We start from the raw sequence: 7,801 nt of genomic DNA on the forward strand, positions 1-7,801 counted from the left end.
GCCCTACAAAGCCACCATTTCAGCTGCCTGTGCATACAGACCCGTGGGCACACTGCGCCACAACAGCTCCTGTATCTCCATCCTTCTGCCTGTGGATAGGGTGGCCACCCCTCTCGCCCAGACCTTTGCCTGCACCACCACAGACTTTTCAAGGGATTTTTTTTTTTTAAATACATACATTTTTTTATCAGTAGCCCTGGGGCACCCATCAGATGTACTCAGCTCCTGTAACAATCACGTGATTTATGTAGAAGTAATTGGGGTTAAACTATCTGCCACATCAAACTCTTCACATTTGGCCCCATCTTTAGGACCTAGAAACATCTGAAATAAATAAAGCCATGTGTCATTTAACAGGGTCTGGGCTTAATTAGGATCATTCTGGATTTTATGGGAGAAATCTTGTACTGCCAGCTTTATGTGGCTAGTCCATCACTTGCAAGGTTATCTGCTTTTTTTTTTCCTTTAGTACCTACATCAAAATACTTCTATTTCCACACAGCTTTTCTTTTCTTTTTCTTTTTTTTTTTTTTTTTTATCCTCCAACCAGCCGGATGACAACCACTCCTTATCTTTGGCTGTCTTCCATGCTAAAATAAGAATGCTGTTGTTACGCCGAGAAGCTGCACCCTTCCACCTCCGTTCCCTCCCAACGTGCTCACAGCTGGCTGCGCAGGAATGCCCGAGATGCCGTTTTCTGGCCATTTTTCTGTGATGTTGCTGCAATTTACCCTCCAGCTATGATTTGTATTACTAAATCACACTGGCCCTCTCTCGTGACACGGGTTTTGCAAACCTAAAGTGACAGACGGTCTCTGTCCTGAAGAGCCAGTGATACTCAGCCCATCTTCATGCCACCGCTTCCCTGCCTTGACGTAGGCTAGACGACACGAGGGCGAGCACGCAGCCAAACACCTCTCAAGTGATGCCTGGCGATTTGATTAGCAGCAGAGAATGACTGGATTAGAATAGGGATAGGATTAGAGACTGATGAATCGCTGTGAGGTTGCTGCGTCTGTATTACTGGCTCCAGCAGCAGCATTTGAATGTCAAACCGTATGCCCTCAGAGCAGCTAGGTACCACCTATTGCAGGCTTCAGAGGGTTGTGTGCAAAGCAGTTCGGAAAGGTAAAGGAATGAGGGTCTGAACTGACAGCCCAGTACAGGCAAGCCCTTGGTGGGTCACGGGCAAAAATGAGGAGGGGGAGGCAGGGAAACATTAAATGATTTGCCCAAAGCTACACGGGCAATTTGTGGCAGAGGCAGAAACAAGAGCCAGATTTTCTAAAAAAATTAGTTCCTTGCACAGGAGATGAGCCAGCCGCCTTTGTTACATGCAAATGTATTTTTTCCCTGTAATTCACACCGCTGCAGGCTCAGCACAGCAAACGCCAGCTTCCCAAAGTTGTAGCGCGTTCAGCGTGACCTGCTCACTACACACCATGCCTGCTACATGACTAGCTCCGTCCTCCAGCCCGCGCTTGCAATGCAATGCACGTGTGTTGCAAAAGCTTATCGCTTGCATTTTTGGCAGGAAGCGATCAGGAGCCTGCAAAACCCATCCCTGGGGTGATTCCCAGTCTGACCCGGATAGCTCTGGCTACTGGAGCACCTCCAGAATTTAATGTATACATGGAAATTCAGCATCACTCTCCAGTTAATTCAAGCAGTTATCCCCTCTTCAAATTTGGCTTCAATCATCTCTCAAGGTGAAAGCGATTTCAGTGTCTCTTCACGAGAGTCCCATTGGAGCTTACCACAGAAATGCCACAAATTCATCAGAGACGCCAAGGACAAAATAGTGAGGGTGCATTAATTAAACAGGCTGCTTTAGCAGAGCTGCACAGGAAAATGTGCAGGCTACCAGCAGCCTCCTGCACTAGTTACTGTAGTTACATCTGATCAGCCAGGGCCGCTCACAGAGTCATGACAAGGAAGGAAAGGCTTTTCCAAATTTACATATAAAAAAAATGGAAGCGTGCTGATTTTTCCATCCTATACTCGCCTTATGCCTGAAACACTCCAATCAGCAGCATATTGGTGAGGAAATCTTTACTTTAAATGTTAAGCCAATTTGCTGGTGATAAACAACATGAAAGGTTGCTTAGAAAAAACTAAGAATATTTCCTCATCAAGTTTAAACGGAAAATACCTGAAGAATTAATGGGCAACCAGATACTCCTTCCTCTCGAACGCCATACCCCTATTAGACTATATTTATTTTCAGTTCTGCATTTGAAGCGTTATTTTAAAAGATGACTTCTGATGGAGAAAGGCATGCGAGAAAACTATCGCCCACAACAGCGGCTAAATCCAAGCCAATCTCTTAAAAAAACAGGGGGGAAATAAGAGAAGGCGAGCGACTGCCCTGCACCCCCTGCGCAGGGCGCCCGCACCCCGCGGCACCCCCGGGGGACGCAGAACTTGGGGCACCCGGCGCTCACCGAGCGCCCCGCCACGCACGCCCCGAGCGCCGCGACGCCGGCGCAATGCCCCACGCCCCGCGACAGCCTCATCCAGAAAAAGCCATTAAGGGGGACGCAGGTGACAGCTCACCCCCCTGGCAGCCTCGGCCGAGAAGCCGGGCGGCAGCGGGAGGAATTTCAGCCCCAACTTCGGAAGGGTAAATCCGCCTTCTCGCCCGTGATCGGCTACGAGGGGGGGACCCCAAAGCATCCCACTCCCGCCCATCTTGAAACCCACCCTGCGCCTCCGCTCTCCTCCCTCCCGAGCGCGGAGCCGGGCGCCCGAAGCCGCTGTGACCCGCCGGGTGTTGCTGCCCGTGGGGCAGGAGCCCCAAGCCGCGGGGGGCGATGCCTCCCCGCCGCCCGCACCGCTCCCCGCCGCGCACCCACGGGCGTGATTCTGGAGAAGTTGCGCAGGCAGCAGGAGGAGGAGGAGGAGAAGGAGGAGGGATGGGGGTGGGGGGGTTGCTCTGCCCGTGTGGCCACGGTCTCGCCCCGTCCCTCTCCCCGCCTCGGTCCTCCGCGCCCCCCCACCGCCGCAGCCCCACTGCCGGGACAACCCGCACAAAGCCGCCGCCGGGGTCTCGCTGCGCCCGCTCGGCGCCACCAGAAACAATAGTCACGGGCCGAAGCGGGGACGGCGGAACCGCCGCCGCCCTCCCCGCGGTACCGCAGAGCCCGGCCGCCGGTGGCAAGGCGGGGGCGGCGGAGGGGATTCTCGCAAAACGCCGCCGCCCCGGCCAACCTGTCACCGCTCCGCCCGCCCGGGGTTGTCGGTGCGCAGCCGCTCCGCGGCACCTACCTCCGGTGGAGGGTGCGGCAGCCCCTAGCTGGGCTCCATGGGGACCGCAGCCGCCGCCCGCCTCTGTCAAACCCGGCCGCCGTCGCCGCCGCCGCCGGGGACGCGCCGCCCTGCCCTGCCCGGTACCGCGTCCCGCTCCCCCCCGCGCCGGGAGGGGCGGGGCGGGGCGAGGGGCGGGGGGCGGGGCCGGCCCACACTGTACCACGCCCACCACCGCTCGCTCCGCCCTCCCGCCGGCACGTCGCCCCCCCCCACCCGCGCCCCCACGGAGCTCCGTGGGGGCGCGGGTGGGGGGGCCGGCGTGCAGGGGAGGGATGCGTGGGGTAGGGCCCGCTGGGGGTCCCGCCGAGCCGCCGCAGCCTTTGCGGGAACAAGCCCGGCGCCCGGGAGGATGCTGCGGCAGGCAGCGCCATCCTTGATAAATCGGATGGATTTTTTGCTCCCCGCTTGCTTGAAGTTTTGACCTCGTCTCCTCTGCTGCTATCTCACATTTTCAAATTTTCTTTTTTTGTTTTTATTTCCCCCTCTTTAAAAAAAAATTTTCCCCCATCTTTTCCACCCTTGACCTCCCTTGTCCCCGCTTTCCCATAAGACTCTGAATCTCCCAAGCCGCTCGACCACAGACTCTGGGCTTGAAAATGGTTTTGTCGAGGGCACAAGAGTTTTTGGTAGGTTCCAAATCGCTATTACTGTTGCCAGCAGCTTATTGGAAGGTGCGGTGCATTAAACTAAATCTGTGGCTAGTATTACATAATATGCCCTCGAATGTACATAAAAGATGATTGTAATTCCATCTGGATTTCTGTTGATATTAGCAAACTGCTCGAGATTTCCTCTTGCGGTTTAATGGGCTTTTCAAAACCTTTGACTGGTGCTGGATCAAACAGATTATGATTTAAGAAAGGGTAAAGCACACGCACTCATGACATCGTAGGAATTAGTGAAAGAAGAAAAAAAAAATACTTAGTAGGTCATCTGCCTAATCCATCTTCTGAAGGAGAGTAGGAATGTCCCCCTTAGGATAATTTATGGGCATTTGTCTAGTTTTCTTTCAAATGCTCCAAATATGTGGCTTCCTCATCACCCATAGGAATTTAGGTCAAGCTGCCTGAGAATGAATTTTGTAGTATCTCGGGATTTAACATCCACTGCTGTTATTCCAAGGAGGGTTTTTTCTCCCAAACAGCACAACTGTGCGGTTGTACTCATTCATTTCTTTCTTGCCCATCAGCACGGAGAGATTTTGGCCATCACTTTGCCCAGGTTGAGAGCCCAGGGACAAGCACAGCTGAGAAAATGTCATCTCTGTGCTCAGTGTCACGACTTGTTAGGAGAGCCATGGAGAGAAAAACGGATTTTACACCACTCTGTAAACCCGTGGTTCACCTGTGCCCTGAATCCTGCCAGAGCTCTGGTCTCACCATACCAAAAAGGGCATGGTAGAGCTGGAAAAAGTTTGGAGGAGGCAGCAGTGATGATCCATGGTTTGAAATGGCTTTCCAGTCAGGTTCCTGCAGCCTGGCAAGAGGCTCCTGAGGGCAGATGTGACAAATGTCCTGCAACTCTCGAGCGGCGCAGAGCGTGAGCAGGCACTGCTGGCCCTGACTTCCAGCACAAGAAGCAAAGGCCATGAAATTAAGGTAACGGGCAGACGCTTCACGTGACCGTGCGGAGGCGTTTCTTCATACAAACACAACTGTGGAGCCCCTTGCCATCTGAGAGCTGGCAGCTGTTGTCATTTTGAGGGGAGAATGGATGAACTTACAGAACAGAAATCCACAGAGGGCAGCCAAATCACAGCTGGCTGAGGAAGGTCCTCCATCCCGAACGGTTCGTGGCTGGGCTTGCTCTGTTCTTGCAGTCTCCCCTGGGCCATTGATAGCTACCGTTTACCTGCCGGCAGTGAATACACCTCTCAGGTTTAATGACACATCTGGGTTAATTTTGTGCTGCCCACAGCATTCCTAATGCCCATATTGCATAGAATGGAGTACTAAAAGGGGTGAGTGCTTTCTGGAACGTACCAGGACAGTAAGGTAGAGGAATCTTGTAAGCAAGCAGAGAAGCAACTGGGAATGATGTCAGCCAAGTGGGCTGCTTGGGACAGTGGTCAGGAACGTGACGGGGAGGTGGTGACTCAAATGCACAAGAGCAAAACAGGTTTTAAAAGTTTTATTTAAGAGTGGAAAAAGGTTCTGGTTTGGAAGAATGGAGGGGTTACTGTTTCAGGACTGTCAGTTGTCACATGAGTGCTTGGATTACATTACCACCTTCTCAGCAAGAACTGGAAATGATGTTGTCAAATGTATTCATTAAGGCATGTGTAGACCATGTGACATCATGTGTGGACTGGAATGTGTACAGATATCAAATCATGGGCCTGTTGTTTTATGCTCTTGGGAAGGAGCAGAGAGGATGACCTTGGTGCTGATGTCATAAGCTTTTAACAGTGTAAACTTGTAATTCAAAATTCAGTTTTTGAAGAAGCTGTCTGCTCATTTCAGTGAGAGAGTGGCAACACTGTACCAACGCACAGCACGTTGTGGAAGTTTTAAGTGTCAAAGCCCACTGGAAAAACCATCATTATGCATTGAGCCACTGAAGAGAGAGTCACTGGTTGCAAACAAGCTTCTCTCACCCTTCTAAAATGTGACAGAAATAATCAAATCTATCTGTGGCCTGGGGACAGTGACCTTAATTTAAAATCAATCAAAAATCCCTCTGTCAATGGCAACTGATTGCCCTGTTTGCATCTCAGGCTGATGCTCTCCCAGGCCTGCCATCGTCAGTGCTGTTACACAAGTGGGTAGCATTGTATCGCCTTCCTGTCTCCTCTCTTCCTCCATGTCTTTGAAGTTGAGATAGCCTGGCCTCAGATACTTCCCTGTGTTTCTGACAGAGGAATTTTGTCTGTGCATTAGTTTATAAATACTGTACAGGTGTGCCTTAGCATGACTGCTTTATCCATGCAGCTTCTCCATAATTTACCAGTTCAACAGTTTGTGTCATGATACAATGCCAGGAGGAAAACTTGCCCTGGTGAGGTGGCTTGACAATACAGGAGGCAAACTACACCAAGAACGCAAATGAAGGAGCCCAAACTGTGTACGAGTGACTCATGGACATAACCCTTTATGGGACTGACCCCACATACTGTTTTCACAGTGTTTACGCAGGAAAACATGTTCAGGTAGATCAGGATAGTCACCATCTGCCTGTCAGGTCGCCCCATCTCCACCTGAATCTCAACACAGATCCAGGCATGTGGCACTTACGAACTCCAATATAAGCTTTGTTCTAGAGCTGGGTGGCTAAAGTAACTAACTATATGGAGAGGATTTGCATGGACTTTGTGCATTGCCTGTGCTGATAAGCATACCAATGGGCTGTTACACTTCCTTTTGCGAAGCATGTAAAACAGTTGGCAGTACCATTTATTTTGCCCCATTACTTGATCTTGTAGAAACACTTTGATCCCGTGACAATGCCATACAGTAGTAAAATTAGTGCTTCCAGGTGTGGTTATTAACATAGCAGTGCAGGGTGCATTGCAAGCTTTAAATTGGAATCAAAAATTCCATATAAGCACCCACACTACAAACGCTGGGTGGGGGGAACCGACAGATGGGTGCACACACACTATCTGTTGTGAACTTTCAGAGCGCAGCAGGAGTGCTCATTGCACCCAAAAATGGGGGTTCTGAGCAGATGCAAGATTCACAGGGACAGAAGTAATTTTCAGTTTTTCCTTTAATAATATACAGGCAGTAGGAAGCCCGTGGCAAGTCTAAATTGAGTACTACGCAGCTTTAAAATTGTTTAAGGCATTATCTATTATAAGGAAGTTTATAAAGCTCCATCTCCATTATTTGAGTTTTCACGAGGTCATAATCCACTTGACCCTCGTGGTTTATTTCATCACTGTTGTCCCTCAGAGGAATTATAACCTTTACCATTACCACTTGCTAAATATATCAAGAGGTTTTAGTGATATTATCATAAATCACCAAGCTCAGCTTTTTTGCTTGTAATGTGACCATAGTACCTACTGATTTTTGATGCAGTGATTGTCAGCCTGATCTGGCTGTATTTTTAAAATTACTTTATAATAAGAGCACACCCTAACAGAGATGAACCTATTTTGGCTTTTCTTTTACATTTAAAAGTTACCTTTTTCTGAGGTCATCTGAACTTCAAGTGCTGGGTTTTTAGGCAACGTTTCTGGCATCAAACATGAAAAATATGAACTCAAAGATATTGAAATCAAGCACGGTGTCTTCAGGTAACACCGTTCTCACAATTGTTTCTCTTTTCAATGAAATGTGCAAGCATTCATTAGAAATTGTATTGTAATCTGATTATCCTGAAAGCAGTTATAGAGAAGAGCAAAGACATTACAGGTGAGTCAGGTACATTACTATGTGGCTTTTTAAAAGGATGAGCCATAGGGAAGCTAACGACAAGTGAGAATTTTGGATAACCGTAATGCATATAATTATATTGTTTTTTACAGTTCAGTCTGTTTTCCTGCAGA

The 7,801-nt window shown here is 49.6% G+C and overlaps 1 protein-coding gene across 2 annotated transcripts in view; it reads right to left on the reverse strand.

The window, feature by feature from the left end:
- Positions 1–3,440, reverse strand: part of RAI2 (retinoic acid induced 2) — a 47,110-nt gene extending 43,670 nt beyond the window's left edge. For both annotated transcript variants that reach the window (XM_055702950.1, XM_055702951.1), the window contains exon 1: positions 3,268–3,440. The gene's annotated coding sequence lies outside the window, so the exon portion shown is untranslated. The remainder of the gene's footprint in view (positions 1–3,267) is intronic.
- Positions 3,441–7,801: the final 4,361 nt, after the last annotated feature.

This window comes from Falco cherrug, chromosome 2 (genome assembly GCF_023634085.1).
Source record: "Falco cherrug isolate bFalChe1 chromosome 2, bFalChe1.pri, whole genome shotgun sequence".
NCBI classification, from domain to species: domain Eukaryota; kingdom Metazoa; phylum Chordata; class Aves; order Falconiformes; family Falconidae; genus Falco; species Falco cherrug.